The following is an 18,441-nucleotide window of genomic DNA, read 5'->3' as shown; positions in this document are numbered from 1 at the left end:
ATCTGCTCATACTTCTTTCAATAGTTTCAGTAGAAACCCCTCTCAATAGTTTCATCTGGTATCCTGAATAGTTACTCCAGAATTTTTTGTTAAAACACTAAGAGTAACCATCATTTACTGAGCCTCTGCCAGTATCAGATACTTTAAATACATCATCCTTAATTCTCACAATGCTGACAGAAAAATAATATTATCCAATTTTTACAATTGAGAAAGTGAAGCTTAAAAGTCAAATAATTTAACTCTGCACCATATTAAAAGATGGCAGAGCTCAAATTGGAGAGACACTCTATCTGATTCTAGAGCCCATATTCTTTCACACAGGCTATGCTAGGTTTCACTCTTTTCATTCATTCATTCATTCATTCAAATAGTATGTATATGTAGATCTAGGCCTATATATTAATGTCACTGGCACACCAGCAATTGACAAAACCTGACTTGACTTCAAGGAGCTTCCAGTCTAGCAGGGAAAGCAAACCCTGAACAATCAGTTCCAAGGGAGATAAACTGGGATAAACGCTTATTGAACTAAGCTGAACATTAGGGGAGATAAAAATACAGAAGTATTATGATAGCTATTCCTGAAAATAGAAATATGTTTAACTTTGTTTAGTTTTCAAATATTAAAAATTATCCCCTTATCTCTAACCTCTTTATCTCTAATCCCTCTACCTACTTTGTTTCAGAATAACTGGGTTATAGTCTAGATATAAGTATCTAGTTATGATTGAGGTCAGCTCCACCACAGCACTTCCCAGTAGCAAGTTGATGATTTCCTTTTAGCCTTTAGTTATATGGGGTTGGTTTACTGCCACTTGCCACAGAAAACAGATATGAAAGATTCTGAAACTAATTTCTGGAAGTAGGCTATGTAACAGATCTTAAGGTATGGATGAGCCTCAGTTGCCAAGAATCCCTTGTCCTCAGATAGGAAATTGGCTGACCGTGTTACATGGTATAAAAGAAGCTGCTCAGCTTTTTTTTTTTTTTTTTGCTGCAATGTTTCGACACTTTGACGTAGATTTTTCAGTATCGTTTATCAAGTCAAAATTTTTATGCTGTTCTTATAGCTCAAAAGCCAAATTGTTTAACCCATTACCCTCCCAGAGGGATAGAAAGAGAAAAAAAGAGAAATAATCTACATGTGGAACAACACCTACTGAACGCTGGGAGAAGACCTCCCAAAAGTGTGGCTGACAGAGTCTTGGTGCTCTGGCCAGGTGTCAGGCCTGTGCCTCTGAGGTGGGAGAGCCGAGTCCAGGACATCGGTCCACCAGAGACCTCCCGGCTCCACATAATATCAAACCATGAAAGCACTCCCTGAGATCTCCATCTCAACGCTAAGACCCAGCTCCACTCAATGACCAGCAAGCTACAGTGCTGGACACCCTATGCCAAACAACTAGCAAGACAGGAACACAAACCCACGCTTTAGCAGAGTGGCTGCCTAAAATCATACTAAGTTCACAGACACCCCAAAACACACCACAGTACGTGGTGTTGCCCACCAGAAAGACAAGATCCAGCCTCATCCACTAGAACACAGGCACCAGTCCCCTCCACCAGGGAGTCCACTGAACCCACCTTAGTCACTGGGGGCAGACACCAAAAACAACAGGAACTACGAACCTGCAGCCTGTGAAAAGGAGCCCTCAAACACAGTAAGTTAAGCAAAATGAGAAGACAGAGAAACACACAGCAGATGAAGGAGCAAGGTAAAAACCCACCAGACCAAACAAATGAAGAGGAGATAGGCAGTGTACTAGAAAAAGAATTCAGAGTAATGATAGAAAGATGATCCAAAATCTTGAAAATAGAATGGAGAAAATACAAGAAACGTTTAACAAGGACCTAGAAGAACTAAAGAGCAAACAAACAATGATGAACAACACAATAAATGAAATTAAAAATTCTCTAGAAGGAAACAATAGCAGAATAGCTGAGGCAGAAGAACAGAGAAGTGACCTGGAAGATAAAATAATGGAAATAACTACCACAGAGCAGGATAAAGAAAAAAGAATGAAAAGCATTGAGGACAGTCCAAGAGACATCTGGGGCAACATAGAACACACCAATATTCGAATTATAGGGGTCCCAGAAGAAGAAGAGAAAAAAAAAGGGTCTGAGAAAATATTTGAAGAGATTACAGTTGAAAACTTCCCTAATATGGGAAAGGAAATAGTCAATCAAGTCCAGGAAGCACACAGAGTCCCATAAAGGATAAATCCAAGGAGAAACATGCCAAGACATATATAAATCAAACTATCCAAAATTAAATACAAAGAAAAAATATTAAAAGCAGCAAGGGAAAAACAGCACATAACATACAATGGAATCCCCATAAGGTTAACAGCTGACCTTTCAGCAGAAACTCTGCAAGCCAGAAGGGAGTGGCAGGACATACTGAAAGTGATGAAAGGGAAAAATCCACAACCAAGATTACTCAACCCAGCAAGGATCTCATTCAGATTCGAAAGAGAAATTAAAACCTTTACAGATGAGCAAAACCTAAGAGAATTCAGCACCCACCAGCAAACCAGCTTTACAACAAATGCTAAAGGAACTTCTCTAGGCAGGAAACACAAGGGAAGGAAAAGACCTCCAATAACAAGCCCAAAACAATTAAGAAAATGGTAATAGGAACATACATATCGATAACTACTTTAAATGTAAATGGATTAAATGCTCCAACCAAAAGACATAGACTGGCTGATGGATACAAAAACAAGACCCATATATACTCTGTCTACAAGAGACCCACTTCAGACCTAGGCACATATACGGATTGAAAGTGAGGGGATGGAAAAAGATATTCCATGCAAATGGAAATCAAAATATATCTGGAGTAGCAATTCTCATATCAGACAAAATAAACTGTAAAATAAAGGCTAGTACAAGAGACAAAGAAGAACACTACATAAGGATCAAGGGATCAATCCAAGAAGAAGATATAACAATTGTAAATATTTATGCACCCAACATAGGAGCATCTCAATACATAAAGCAAATGCTAACAGCCATAAAACGGGAAATCGACAGTAACACAATCATAGTAACAGACTTTAACACCTCACTTTCACCAATGAACAGATCATCCAAGATGAAAATAAATAAGGAAACACAAGCTTTAAATAACACATTAAACAAGATGGAGTTAATTGATATTTATAAGACATTCCATCCAAAACCAACAGAATACACTTTCTTCTCAAGTGCTCATGGAACATTCTCTACAATAGATCATATCTTGGGTCACAAATCAAGCCTTGGTAAATTTAAGAAACTTGAAATCATATCAAGTGGCTTTTCTGACCAGAAAGTTATGAAACTGGATATCAATTACAGGAAAAACTGTAAAAAAAATACAAACACATGGAGGCTAAACAATACACTACTAAATAACCAAGAGAACACTGAAGAAATTAAAGAGGAAATTTAAAAATACCTAGAAACAAATGATAATGAAAACATGATGACCCAAAACCTATGGGATGCAGCAAAAGCAGTTCTAAGAGGGAAGTTTATAGCAATACAATCCTACCTTAAGAAACAAGAAACATCTCAAATAAACAACCTAACCTTACACCTAAAGCAATTAGAGAAAGAAGAACAAAAACATCTAAAGTTAGCAGAAGGAAAGAAATCATAAATATCAGATTAGAAATAAATGAAAAAGAAATGAAGGAAACAATATCAAAGATCAATAAAACTAAAAGCTGGTTCTTTGAGAAGGTAAACAAAATTGATAACCCATTAGCCAGACTCAAGAAAAAAGGGAGAAGACTCAAATCAATAGAATTAGAAATGAAAAAGGGGATGTAACAACTGCCACTGCAGAAATACAAAGGATCATGAGAGATTACTACAAGCAACTATATGTCAATAAAATGGACAACCTGGAAAAAATGGACAAATTCTTAGAAACGCACAACCCTCCGAGAATGAACCAGGAAGAAATAGAAAATATAAACAGAAAAATCACAAGCACTGAAATTGAGACTGTGAATAAAAATCTTCCAACAAACAAAAGCCCAGACCAGATAGCTTCACAGGTGAATTCTATCAAACATTTATAGAAGAGCTAACACCTATCCTTCTCAAACTCTTCCAAAATATAGCAGAGGGAAGAACACTCCCAAACTCATTGTAGAAAGCCACGATCACCCTGATAACAAAACCAGACAGAGATGTCTCAAAGAAGGAAAACTACAGGTCAATACCACTGATGAATATAGATGCAAAAATCCTCAATAAAATGTTAGCGAACGGAATCCAACAGCACATTAAAAGAATCATACATGATCAAGTGAGGTTTATCCCAGGAATGCAAGGATTCTTCAATATACACAAATCTATCAATGTGATAAACCATATTAACAAATTGAAGGAGAAAAACCATATGATCATTTCAATAGATGCAGAAAAAGTTTTTGACAAAATTCAACACACATTTACAATAGAAACCCTCCAGAAAGTAGAAATAGAGGGAACTTACCTCAGCATAATGAAGGCCATATATGACAAACCCACAGCCAACATCGTTCTCAATGGTGAAAAACTGAAACCATTTCCTCTAAGATCAGGGACAAGACAAGGTTGTCCAGTCTCACCACTATTATTCAACATAGTATTGGGAGTTTTAGCCACAGCAATCAGAGAAGAAAAAGAAATAAAAGGAATCCAAGTCAGAAAAGAAGAAGTAAAGCAGTAACTGTTTGCAGATGACACGATACTATCCACAGAGAATCCTAAAGATGCTTCCAGAAAACTACTAGAGCTAACCAATGAATTTGGTAAAGTAGCAGGACACAAAATTAATGCACAGAAATCTCTTGCATTCCTATACACTAATGATGAAAAATCTGAAAGAGAAATGAAGGAAACACTCCCATTTACCATTGCAACAAAAAGAATAAAATACCTAGGAATAAACCTACCTAAGGAGACAAAAAACCTGTATGCAGAAAACTATAAGACACTGATGAAAGAAATTAAAGATGATACAAACAGACAGAGATATACCATGTTCTTGGATTGAAAGAATCAACATTGTTAAAACGACTATACTACCCAAAGCAATCTACAGATTCAACACAATCCCTATCAAACTACCAATGGCATTTTTCACAGAACTAGAACAAAAAATTTCACAATTTGTATGTAAACACAAAAGACTTCGAATAGCCAAGGCAATCTTGAGAAAGAAAAACGGAGCTGGAGGAATCAGGCTCCTGGACTTCAGACTATACTACAGAGCTACAGTAATCAAGACAGTATGGTACTGGCACAAAAATAGAAATATAGATCAATGGAACAGGAAAGCCCAGAGATAAACCCACGCACATATGGTCACTTTATTTTTGATAAAGGAGGCAAGAATATACAATGAAGAAAAGACAGCCTCTTCAATAAGTGGTGCTGGGAAAACTGCATAGCTACATGTAAAAGAATGAAATTAGAACACCCCCTTACACCATACACAAAAATAAACTCAAAATGGATTAAAGGCCTAAATGTAAGGCCAGACACTATAAAACTCTTAAAGGAAAACATAGGCAGAAGACTCTATGATGTGAATCACAACAAGACCATTTTTGACCCACTTCCTAGAGAAATGGAAATCAAAACAAAAATAAATGAATGGAACCTAACGAAACTTAAAAGCTTTTGCAAAGGAAACCATAAACAAGACGAAAAGACAACCCTCAGAATGGGAGAAAAAATTGCAAATAAAGCAAATGACAAAGGATTAATCTCCAAAATTTACAAGCAGCTCATGCAGCTCAATATCAAAAAAACAAACAACCCAATCCAAAGTTTGGCAGAAGACCTAAATAGACATTTTCCAAAGAACATATACAGACTGCCAACAAACACATGAAAGGATGCTCAACATCGCCAATTATTAGAGAAATGCAAATCAAAGCTACAATGAGGTATTACTTCACACCAGTCAGAATGGCCATCAACAAGAAATCTACAAACACTACATGCTGGAGAGGATGCGGAGAAAACGGAACCCCCTTGCACTGTTGGTGGGAATGTAAATTGATACAGCCACTATGGAGAACAGTATGGAGGTTCCTTAAAAAACTAAAAATAGAACAACCATTCAACCCAGCAATCCCACTACTGGGAATATACCCTGAGAAAACCATAATTCAAAAAGAGTCATGTACCACAATGTTCATTGCAGCTCTTTTTACAATTGCCAGGACATGGAAGCAACCTAAGTGTCCATTGACAGATGAATGGATAAAGAAGATGTGGCACATACATACAATGGAATATTATTCATCCATAAAAAGAAATGAAATTGAGTTATCTGTAGTGAGGTGGATGGACCTAGAGTCTGTCATACAGAGTGAAGTCAGAAAGAGAAAAACAAATACCGTATGCTAACACATATATATGGAATCTAAAAAAAAAAATGGTTCTGAAGAACTTAAGGGCAGGACAGGAATAAAGATACAGACATAGAGAATGGACTTGAGGACACGGGGAGGGGGAAGGGGAAGCTGGGACGAAGTGAGAGAGTGGCATGGACATATATACACTACCAAACGTAAAATAGATAGCTAGTGGGAAGCAGCCACATAGCACAGGGAGATCAGCTCGGTGCTTTGTGACCACCTAGAGGGGTGGGATAGGGAGGGTGGGAGGGAGACGCAAGAGGGAGGAGATATGGGGATATGTGTATATGTATAGCTGATTCACTTTGTTATAAAGCAAAAACTAACACACCATTGTAAAGCAATTATACTCCAATAAAGATGTTAAAAAAAAAAAGCAGCTGCTCAAAACTGGCCTGTTGAAACCTGAGACTCGGGCTGAAGCTTCAGAATTTTGGTGGAGAAATGTCAAGAGATCATCATTCATGGAGATTTGAAATGATGATTACGACTGTAGAAATCCTGTATGACCCTAAAACAAATCACAGTTGAAGATGTCCCTGGTTCAGAGACACTGTTTTGCCCATTTCAATTCTACCTCTGCTCCTACTGGTTTTCCTAGAAAGCATAATGTGTTTCTTGTTTTATTTGTTTTGCTTCAGTAGGCTGTGGAACACTGCTTGGCATCAAGAGAAATACACAGAATTTTAGGAGTGTTTCCTTATAGACCAAACAACCAGAGAATAACTAGGAATTGCAGGAGCACAGAATCTAGCATCAGAAGAGACCTTAGAAATCCTTTGCCCCAGATTCTCAAACAGTGCAGGAAGTTCTTCTAAGAGATTTCTGTCCCATCCCAGACTTGTGTTAAATACTTCTGTCGGCAGAGACCGTATTAGCACACCATAACTCCTATTATGGTAAGTCTTCCCACGACCTCCACAAATAGGATCACTTTCTAGCCTTAGAACAGTATAATCCTCATTCCATATAGCAGCTTTCCAGTTTATGTACCTTGTACAGCATTTTTTCTTTAGGACTTAAGTATCTTCAGTGTAGGTTTTTCTGAAATGGCTGGAGCCATCAGATAGAACGTCACTGAGGATGTGGTTCCTGAGGGAGGGCACAGGATAAGCAGAGAGGAATGGGTCTAAAGACTGCTCCACAAAGAACAAGGATTCAAATATTCATTAGTTGATATGGATGGTATCCCGTGGCATAGTTAATATATGACTCTGTTTAACAACAGCAGAGTTAATGCAGTTACCAGGCAGCAAAGCGTTTCCAAAAAGGCCAGCCTTTCTTCTCATTGACTATTGATGACTGCAGCCCAGGGGAAAGTAGTATATTCATAAACATCAATCAGAGCAGGAAAGGTGCCTTCCAGTCTCTGTGAAATGAGATAATGTATGTGAAAGCTCTTTGTCAACAGTAAACAGTATACAAATGTAAAGAATTGTTATCATTGTTTTACAAGGAAGTTGGAATAGAATTACTGCTCTTTGTTTTAAAGTTTTCTATGTAGCCAACTCAATAGATACCTAACAGGAGAACTTTGCCTCCTTTTTCATTTTCTCTGAGTAGTTATTTAATGAAATTGTTTTAAAATAGTGAGTCTCAGACTTTTTTTTTTTAATGTAGGCTACACTCTCTTTCCACGTTTTTAATTTCTTTAAGCAATTTCCTTTGGTATTTCCTCAACGCACATTTTATTCTAAAATGACAGATTACAAAGACACTTGCCCAGGACTATGAGATGTAATTCATCTGAATTAACATGAGCCCTGGTAAAAGATAAACTGAGGCATATTAAAAATTCTAAGAGTTTATTTCAGCAAAAATCAGTTTGAATTGAGCAGCATCTAATCTACACATAGAAAGTATCTCCGAGGAGCTGTACAAAATGAAAGACTTTTATAGGCAGAAGGGAACAAGGTACAAGAAAGTTATACTACGCAAAAAAGCGGGTTGGTTATTGCAAGGTTACTTTTCCTAAGGGGATGTTAGGAATCTATCAGGCAGATTACCTAACTAGTACTGATCAGGCAATTCCTGATTCACTGGTTTAAGATTCCATTTCTGGAATAGCCAAAATTAAGTCTCAGTTTGGTGATATGCAGCTTAGCATAAGCAACTCCATTTTGGGCTTGTTGACTTGTTTTTTAGCAAACCCTAATCCTGTTAAAGACAGGGATCTACCATTTGTATAGTAGCTGCTATGGGCTGGAAATTGTTAGGAGTTGTATATATAGTCATCCCTCCACATCCACAGGTTCTACATCCTCAAATTCAACCAACCACAGATCAAAAATATTTGGAAAAAAAATTCCAGAAATTTCCAAAAAGCAAAACTTGAATTTTCAGCACTCCAGCAACTACTTACATAGTATTTACATTGTATTTACAACTATTTACATAGCATTTGCATTGTATTAAATAGTATAAGTAATATTGAGATGACAAAGTATACATGAAGATGTGCATAGGTTATATGCAAATACTACACCATTGTCTGTAAGGGACTGGAGCATCTACTAATCTTGGTATATGGGGGAGGGTCCTGGAACAAGTCTTGAGTGGATACAGAAGGACCACTGTATATTATCTCAGTTAATCCTCACAATCACCCTCATCCTGATTTACAGAGGAGGAAAGATTTCAAAACTCTCCTGAGGTTGAAAAGCTAATAATTGGCAGAACTCAGAATTTAAATCCAGTTGTCTAATCCCAAATGTTTTGTTGCTAAATCTCTAAAGAAGCTATTTTGAAATGTGTAGATGAAAGCCAGACTATCATTCCCACAATGATTTTCAAATATTGCCACAAAGGAATGGATTTTCTAAGTACTTTATGAGTGTCTTTCTGGTTGATAAAACACCATATGCTATTATCTAAACTTTTACACAATTATATCACATTTTTACTATGGAAACTTAGAACTTTAGAAGTCCTTCTGTTATTTTGTCATTGGTTGTCTTGGTAGTTGCTTTTTTCTCTTCGTTAAAGATAAATAATCTGAAACTGTCACAACTGGCAAAAGAATTAAGGATTACTTACTCAAAAAATTGAGTAAACTTTTCTTTAACCTTTAAAAATATATCCATAGCACATTATCTTTAAAACTGAGGTTGGACTACTACTTCCAGGAAGAGGGAGTAGACATACTTTTCTCTATTTCTCCCACTAAGTACAATTAAAAACTCTGGAAGTTATATGTAAAGCAAATGTAATAAGACCCATAGCATTATTATTTACAATAGCCAAGACATAGAAGCAACCTAAGTATCTATCAAAGATGAATGGTTAAAGAATTAGCCATAAAACCAAATGAAATTTTGCCATTTACAACAACATGGATGGACCAGGAAGGTATTATGTTCAGTGAAATACGTCAGACAGATAAAGACGAATCTAAAAAATAAAACAAAAGAATGAATATAACAAAACAGAAACAGATATAGAGAACAGACTAGTGGTTACCAATGGGGAGAGGAAAGGGGGCAGGGGCAAGATAGGGACAGGGGATTAAGAGGTACAAACTATTATGCATATGGGCTTCCCTGGTGGTGCAGTGGTTGAGAGTCTGCCTGCCGATGCAGGGGACACGGGTTCGTGCCTCAGTGTCCGGCATGATCCCACATGCCGCGGAGCGGCTAGGCCCGTGAGCCATGGCCGCTGAGCCTGCGCGTCCAGAGCCTGTGCTCCGCAACGGGAGAGGCCACAACAGTGAGAGGCCCGCGTACCGCAAAAAAAAAAAAACCACTATGCATAAAATAAATGAGTACACATATATATTGTACAGCAAGGCAATAGAGCCAATATTTTATAATATCTATAAATAGAATATAATATTTAAAAATTGTGAATCACTATGTCGTATACCTGGAACTTATATAATATTGTAAATCAACTATACCTCAATAAAATAAAATAAAGGAGCTATAAAAGGATAATACTCAAAATTCATCACCAACTAATAATTTTGCATTTTACTAGGATCTATGCTTTGAGGCTGTTTACATCTATATTGTAGCTGTATGATGGAAATACTATATAATGATGTGCTACTGAATGTCTCTGCCCAATTCCACAATCAGGGACATCATGTAGGTAGCTTGAAATCAGCTCTGGTGGGATAATTTACATCATGAAAATCAGCAAATGCTACAAATTGGGACTTTGATCCCCTGAGAGCTGATTGTTAAACATTTACCAACCCACCACTGGCCCAGAGATGTCAGTGCCTCATCCAGTACCACATTTGCTTCCTTTCATTGCCTCCAGAAATGGCTTCCTACTCCCTCTCAACCCCTATCCTTCTGAAGCCTCTGCCTTTTGTATGAACACTGGATGACTGACTTCCTTTCTCAGCTTCCCCAGCAAAGCCGGCTTTGCCCTGGGTGAGCCCCATTGCACACCTCTTGGCATTTATAGTGTGAATGAATGAATGGATCGATGGAGGAGTGAATGAATGTTTCAGGGATTATTTCTAAACTCTGATCATGCCATTGTTTAACTTCCACAACATATAGCCAGGTGACACTATTTATGACTCATAAATACCAGTTTTGCTCCCAGGATTTTAAGTGTAACTTCTCTGTATCCCAAATTGCCTTCTGGTTAAAAGAGGCTCTTAGGGCTTCCCTTCCCTGGTTGAGGGTCTGCCTGCCGATGCAGGGGACACGGATTTGTGTCCCGGTCCGGGAGGATCCCACATGCCACGGAGCAGCTAGGCCCGTAAGCCATGGCCGCTGAGCCTGCGCGTCTGGAGCCTGTGCTCCGTAACGGGAGAGGCCACAACAGTGAGAGGCCCGCGTACCGCAAAAAAAAAAAAAAAAAAAAAAAAAGGCTCTTAATCCCCTCTCCTTACTAACCCCATAGGATAGCACGAAGCTTAATCGTCGAGAAGGTACTTTGAGAATAAGTGCTGCTATACAAACATATGGCAGTGCTACTATTATTAGAGTAAGTTGCAAGTCCTTGAAGGCACAACTTGTGCATGTCCCCAGGAAACTAGATATATGGTTGTGATAACTTGAATTGGAAATTAGTGTAAAAGTAGAAAGCGCCGTAATATAAAATATTTATTGTGTGCTTTTTATGTATAGCTGATTTGGTTTTTTAACAGTGACTTTTAAATGGTCTTATTACATCCTCTATGGATATAATTATTAAATAATTATATAAGTTACAGATATAAGCTAACTGAAAAATAATTGTGTAGTTGTAGCAGCACTGAAATGTAAACTCTTAGATGCAGAGAACAAGTTTCGTGGTAATTATACTTGCCATTAAATGATAACATCCAATTGGTATCTAATCTTCAGGCTACAAACACACGTGTAATACTGCAAATACACTCTAATTACATGGCTGTTTGTCCCCTGTAAAAGTAATAAGATGAACTACAAGCAGTGTTGCAAATTCCAATGAAGAATTTTATTCAGACTCTAATGAAAGATGCCAGGTGAAGCTTATGGCTTAATACCCTCCTTATTTCTATCTTCAGTACCAATGATTTTACTACTTAGTTCCAGATGTCAAAGTTCGTATCCCAATATTATTACCATTATTTGACACTGTTGTTACTTAACGAGAACTGACCTGATATTCTACTGAAGGCTGCAAAAGTCTTATTCTGGAAATTGAAGCAAAATATATAGAATATTTGTCTGATAGAGTTCTAATAAAGAAAAGTGACTAATTTCTCCATCTTAAATCCTTAGAAGACAACTTTATTAACTCAAACCCTCTCCTTGAACATTTATCTAAAATCATAATTCTTCATTTTTGTTATTTTGGCTCAGCATGAAGGTGCATCTTCTAATTGAAATTCTGTGTTCATATGTTCAGATATCCGGTACCTGGCACAGAACTTCGTAAATATTTTGAATGAATGAATGAACAATTGAATAATAGTTTGTAAGTCTCAATTTATTTCCTGCAAGTAAATGAAGCCAAATATGTTTACCCAACTTTCTCATGGGGTTAATAAATCATTTTGGTGACTTTTGTACACAGATTAGATATGCTATAATATGAAGACCTAGAACACTGAAGTAGATAAAAATATTGTGAATTTATGTATATTAATTGAGAACCCCTACTTTTATGACTTTAAGTGTGTATACACTTAAATAATCCCTATCAAGTGAACTGAGAAGTGATAAAGAAGAAGTAACATTAAGAATTAAGATGATGGGCTTCCCTGGTGGCACAGTGGTTGAGAGTCCTCCTGCCGATGCAAGGGACACGGGTTCGTGCCCCGGTCCGGGAAGATCCCACATGCCGCGGAGCGGCTGGGCCCGTGAGCCATGGCCGCTGAGCCTGCGTGTCCGGAGCCTGTGCTCCGCAACGGGAGAGGCCACAACAGTGAGAAGCCCGCCTACCGCAAAAAAAAAAAAAAAAAAAAAAAAAGAATTAAGATGAGAGGTGGGCGGACAGCAGAGAGATTCCAAGACTGATGATTTATGGCCTTAGAAACTTATGTTTTCTATGTGCTTCATCTATGCTTTAGAAATGAAAAATTCTGAAGTCTGTTACAATCACTCTATACTACATTTTATTTATCTACCTTAAAAATGATTTATTTCTAAAACAACAACAGTAGCTAATATTTATTGAGGATGTATTCCTCCTTGTCACCCTTTGGTGTCCCTATGTGTGAAATGGCTTTCCCAGGGTCAGACAGCTGGTGGAGCAGACACTTGAACCTGGAGCCAGCCAGAGGCATGCGATGAACCTCAGTGCCTTTCGGGGGGTGATGCTGTCGCAGTTCACCCTGGTTTCAAACTCTCTGCCTTTGCATGCACCTCTTCCGGCTAGAAATGCTTTCTCTTCCTGCCCAGTGACTCAAACCCCGCTACTTAGGGCCCTACTCAAGTTCTCTTATTCCCACAGTATTTTTATTGTCCCGACCTCCTATCTCACAGAGTATGAAAAGTCTATGCACACTGTGTCATTCCCACGAAGTAGTCTCTACCTCTTGAGGCAAGAACTTTTTTCTGAGAATTCTCTCTTACCAACCCTACTTCTCCATCCCGCCCACACCACAGCACCTAACACGTAACACATAAATAGAAAGTAACTCTTTGTTGATAGAATGATATCGCTCAGGTTCTTAAAAGAGCTCAGCAGGAGTTGATGTACTTTCAGGATTTAAATACTGGGGCTTCATAGTTGTGGTTAACAGAAGCATATAAAATCTAAATGTTTTCAATAGGACCCACACTTTAAAAGCTAAAAAGTCACTTATCTGAGAAAGTTCCAGATACTCAAGTGTGTGATTGCAGATGTGGCTCACTCTTCAGAATTTACTTTCCCAATATCCTGCCTTTCCCTGAAGATTAAGCTACTCAAATGTGTTGTCAGTTATGCTGATACATCCTTCTCATCCTGTGTTCCTGAGACAGGGCAGGGTGTGACTGTTCTGTTTCCAGGGACACTGTGTATTAAGGATAGAATTTTAATCAGATCAAGTCCCACAGAATAACCAGTTTTTGATATTTTATATATATATATAATTTTTCTTTTGCTCCATTCTCTGTCACACCAGAGAGAGATTCAAGGGACCTGAGGCAGGCTATTGTAAAGTATCCCCTTTTCCAGTTGGTGAGAGAAGAAAAACCTAAATTTAAAGAAAGAAAGCATTTCTCATACCATGGTACATCCTTCAAGGTTTAAAAAGCAAAGATTAGGCTAAATTTGCTCTTTACAGAAATATTCAAAACACTTTAAAGAATGGCTTCTCTCTCTTTCTCTCAGACACACACACACACACACACACACACACACACACACACACACACACCCCAAAAACCCAGCCACCGCTTATTTGATACGTTTTCTGGTTGCTCTGTATCTAAATCTGAATTTTGCTTACAATAGCCATGTTAAATTCTTTCCCTTACCCACCTCCTGGGAATTATATTTGCTGTTAGGTTGTACATTTACAGACTCAAGAATTTACTGATCCAAATTTTGGTCTGTATTTTTCTCTTCCTTCTCTCTCACATTTATCATCATTTTCTGCTTGTATATCTGTCCATTTGTCTTTCTTTCCTTTAATTTCTGTTCCATGGTCCCTAGATAGAAAATGAAATATTAGGTTTGTCAAGCGTATATCACTGTTTAAATGCCTGGAGATGATGGGTTAAACAGACCAATCAATGAAACAAACCTCCAGTGCATTGCAGGGGCTGCAAGGGATGTTCCCTTTGGCTCTTTAAGACCTAACAAGTCAATAACCTATTAATATCATATTCTGCCAGTCACCTCTCCACAATTCACATGTGACTCTTTAGGACAAAAGTTTACAGTTTTGTAGTGAATTAAATAGAAGAATATTTGTGTCAAAATCCAAACTAAAAATAAACTGTAAATAAATTTAAAAAGTGAAATGGAAATAAATAATAATCATATGATTATAACTCTAAGATACACCACAATTATTTACAGTTATAACATGAATATTACAAACACATAAAATAATTCAGTGTTTTAAGCAATGAATCCAATCATGCCATCATTTTTCAGCATATTACCACATGTAATACCTTATGAATTAAATGCCCAACACGTAAAAGGTAAGATCCTTGCACTTTGAGAGTTTATTTTGAAAAGAGATGATCAGAAAACAAAAAACTTTTTTTTTAGTTTTTCCCATTTTAGATAATTTTATATCAAAAAGGATCAAAATTCAATAGTCTGAATATCAAAGAAAACACATCTGAAAGCATCACTCATTATGTATAGAGCAAAGTTGTTTAATGGATATATCTGATAGTCCTTTGTATTTATAAAATCATGTATACATATATATAAATATAAGCTATTAGGGATGACAGCATCTGAGTTGAAAAACTGACAGCTTACTTTCAATGATTTATATTTTGAACTTCTTTTACCTGTTTGTTCTTGTTTCTGATGTGAAAAAAACATAGGAATATTTTAATATAATTCAAAAACTTCTCCAAATATTAACTCATGACGTCCGAAACTGATTTTGCATCATTAGTTTACATGAAAGGGAAATCGGAGTCAGTTAGTCCATTTCTTAGAAATGAAATTCTTCACTGCAGCATATCTAAAGATTGAATGTGTTCTGTGACATTAGAAAAATTTAGAAGTCTTTAGTATTACCCTTCCCAAAGAGAACTACTCCTAAACCGTGGTTAAGGATCCAGCTTTGGAGTCAGACGGATTTCATTTTAAATCCTGGCTCCATTACTTAAAACTCATGTGACATGGGTTTTTTTAATCTCCCAATGTAAAATGGAGACTTCAACTTGTTCCTTAATGGGTTTGGTGGCAATTAAATGAAACGTCATATCATAATGAGTGCAGAGTGTTTTGCCCTGTACTGAGCATGGAGTAAATCATTTAATACATGGAGAAGAATGGAGTTCATCCAACTAATCCCAGTCATTCAAGGACATGGGCATACTGTGTTCAAATATCCTTTCCCCAAAATTCCCTATAAATCCTGAGCTCATCTACCTATCTTACTATAGGGCTGTCTTTTGAACTGAACATTATACAGCTATTAAAGCAACTCAAGATCTACTCTTCTTTTGTGTTGGTATTAGCCATATCAACTTGTAGTAGTGAAAATAAAGGATCACTCCCATTCCAGATGAAAACAATGAGGCAAGTAGTAGGAGTAGGATTCAGCTTTGGGGAAAGTACTGTGTCCTGAAAGAAAGAAAATTATGAGTACGATCACCCAGATTCCAAGCTAGGTAGGTAACTTTTCTTGCCTATATATAATATACTACCAGCTTCTCTCCTGAGGACGCCCAGTCATTTTCATTCATTCAACAAACATTTATTGAACACCTCCTGTGTTCAAATCCCTGAAATAGGCTTGAAATATACTTGTGAAAATTGCCAACATTCCCTGCCCTCCCAGAGTTCTTGCCCTCCCTTTCCCAAGCACGCTACACATCCACCATATGCTAATCAAGTGAATATCTATCCATGGGCTTCAACAATAGTTTAAGTTAGATTTTGATTAAAAAAAAGAAAGTTTACTACCTTGTCTCTACTTTTCTTTTATTATTTTTTTTACCCAGCTTCTCATTTCACCCTACCCTTTGACACAGCCATACAGTTTGTAGTTCCACTCTGTTTCACTGTCTAAAACATAGTGCTCAACTTTAGTTTCACTTTAGAATCACCTGGGTAGAAGGTGTTAATCTTTAAGCCCAGGTTCCAACCCAGACAAATTATGTCAGAATCCCAAGGAGTGGGTCCAAAGCATCAGCTGTGTTTAACTCCCCAGGTAATTCCAACTTGCAGTCAAGGTTGAGACTCTGCTCCAAAGTCTTTCCCTGCACGTACCACCCTTACTTCACAACTCACTTCTTTGTTGCCTCACTCTTTACTCATCCAGCAAGACACAGCTCAGCTATTCTTTCTTCCTGTGAAGTATTTCCTGAACTCAGCCGACCTAGACTGGCATAGGGTCATGCATTGATTTTCTACTGCTGCATAACAAATAGCACAGATTTAGCCTAAAAACCACTCATTTATTAACTCAGAGTTCTGTAGGTCAGAAGTCCAAGCACGCATGGTAGTGTTCTCTACTCACAGTGTCCACAAGGCTGAAATCAAGGTGTCAATCAGCCGTGTCTTCATCTGGAGTGCCAATTAAGATGAGATACACTTCCAAGCTCCCCTAGCTTGTTTGCAGAAATCATTTTCTTACAGTTGTAGAACTGGGATCCCTGTTGTCTTTTTAACTGGCAGCCAGGGACGGCTCTCAGCTTCTAGAAGCTACTCTTGAGTCCTTGCCATATGGCCTCCTCCAGCCATCTCACACTTCCAATATGGCTGACTTCAGAAAGGGGCCAGTTCCTGCAAAAGGTTGTCCTGATTAGTTCAGGCCCACCTGGATAGCCTCCCCTTTGATTAATTCAAAGTCAACAGATTAGTAAGCTAATTATAAGTGTGCTATCCCATCATATTCATAGGTTCTTCACAGGCTCAAAAGGAGGGACTTGTACCAGAAGGTGGGAATCTTGGAAGCCATCTTTGAATTCTGCCTACCAAGTACCCCTCCTATGGCTCCCAGAAGTCCGTCACCACTATTTCTCTAGACATTGACTCCTAGGAGGGCAGGGACCATGTTATAGTCCTATTTGTCTGCTCAGCATGTATAACTCAAAGCCTGGAATAGGTACTTGTTCACCAAGAGTTTACTAAGTATTCATGTGGTGCATATGCATAAGTCAGACCTTTTGCATATTAGAAAATAGAGCAAGCACAAATTTGGATAAAAGCCTGATCCAGGGTCTTAGGGAAGATGCAACTAATTCAATAATTTCAAAAGTTAAGAAAGGGTAACTTCAAAAGCAGGCTAATAAACATATAAGTGTACTTTTATTTTCCTTTGAAGATTTTTAATTAATTTCATTGTTTCTAAAATCATTGTTGTCTCAAAATATGTATGAACTTTTTTTCATATTTATTGCCTTTGAACCCAATGACTATTTTTCCATTTTGCATCTTTATTTTGATGGCTTGAAGAATAATTTTTCCCTCTATTGGCCAACGTGCCAAATACATCATTCATAGGATGTACAATATACATGCCAATTAATAGTAATTAATTGATCTTTACATTATGATCATAAAGTTGATTGTGTAATGCAGTTCTTCTGCCTTGATGATGCTTGGCACAGTGAAGAATGGAGACTTAGGCATTTGCATGGCATTTCCAACACCCCTAGCCTCTAGCCTTGGATAAGTCACCTCTACCGTCTCAGTTTTTTTTTTCCCTAAAATGGAGATGGCAATACCTTTTTGAATGTATGTATGGAAGAATTCGAGATAAGTTGTGAGGAACTGGCACAGAAAAATAGTGATAATTGTTAATTAAATGCCAACAATTTTCCCTATCCCCATCCTACCCAATCTTGAGACATTTACAGGGAGAAGTGAAAGTAAATTACTTACTTCCCCCTCTGTTTATAGGAACATGTTAGGAGAAGAAGATCCACCACCTAAAAATTTAATCTGATCTAAAATGAAGATAAAACTGTAA

The 18,441-nt window shown here is 37.5% G+C and overlaps 1 long non-coding RNA gene across 1 annotated transcript in view; it reads left to right on the top strand.

The window, feature by feature from the left end:
* The first annotated feature begins 10,035 nt into the window (after positions 1 to 10,035).
* Positions 10,036 to 18,441, top strand: part of LOC125960607 (uncharacterized) — a 315,000-nt gene continuing 306,594 nt past the window's right edge. Inside the window, exon 1 of the long non-coding RNA XR_007470417.1 lies at positions 10,036 to 10,121. This is a non-coding gene — a long non-coding RNA (uncharacterized LOC125960607). The remainder of the gene's footprint in view (positions 10,122 to 18,441) is intronic.

Source organism: Orcinus orca, chromosome 12 (assembly GCF_937001465.1).
Source record: "Orcinus orca chromosome 12, mOrcOrc1.1, whole genome shotgun sequence".
Classification (NCBI taxonomy): Eukaryota; Metazoa; Chordata; class Mammalia; order Artiodactyla; family Delphinidae; genus Orcinus; species Orcinus orca.
Note: the sequence above shows the minus strand (reverse complement) of the source record. Positions and strands in the feature narration are given on the sequence as shown.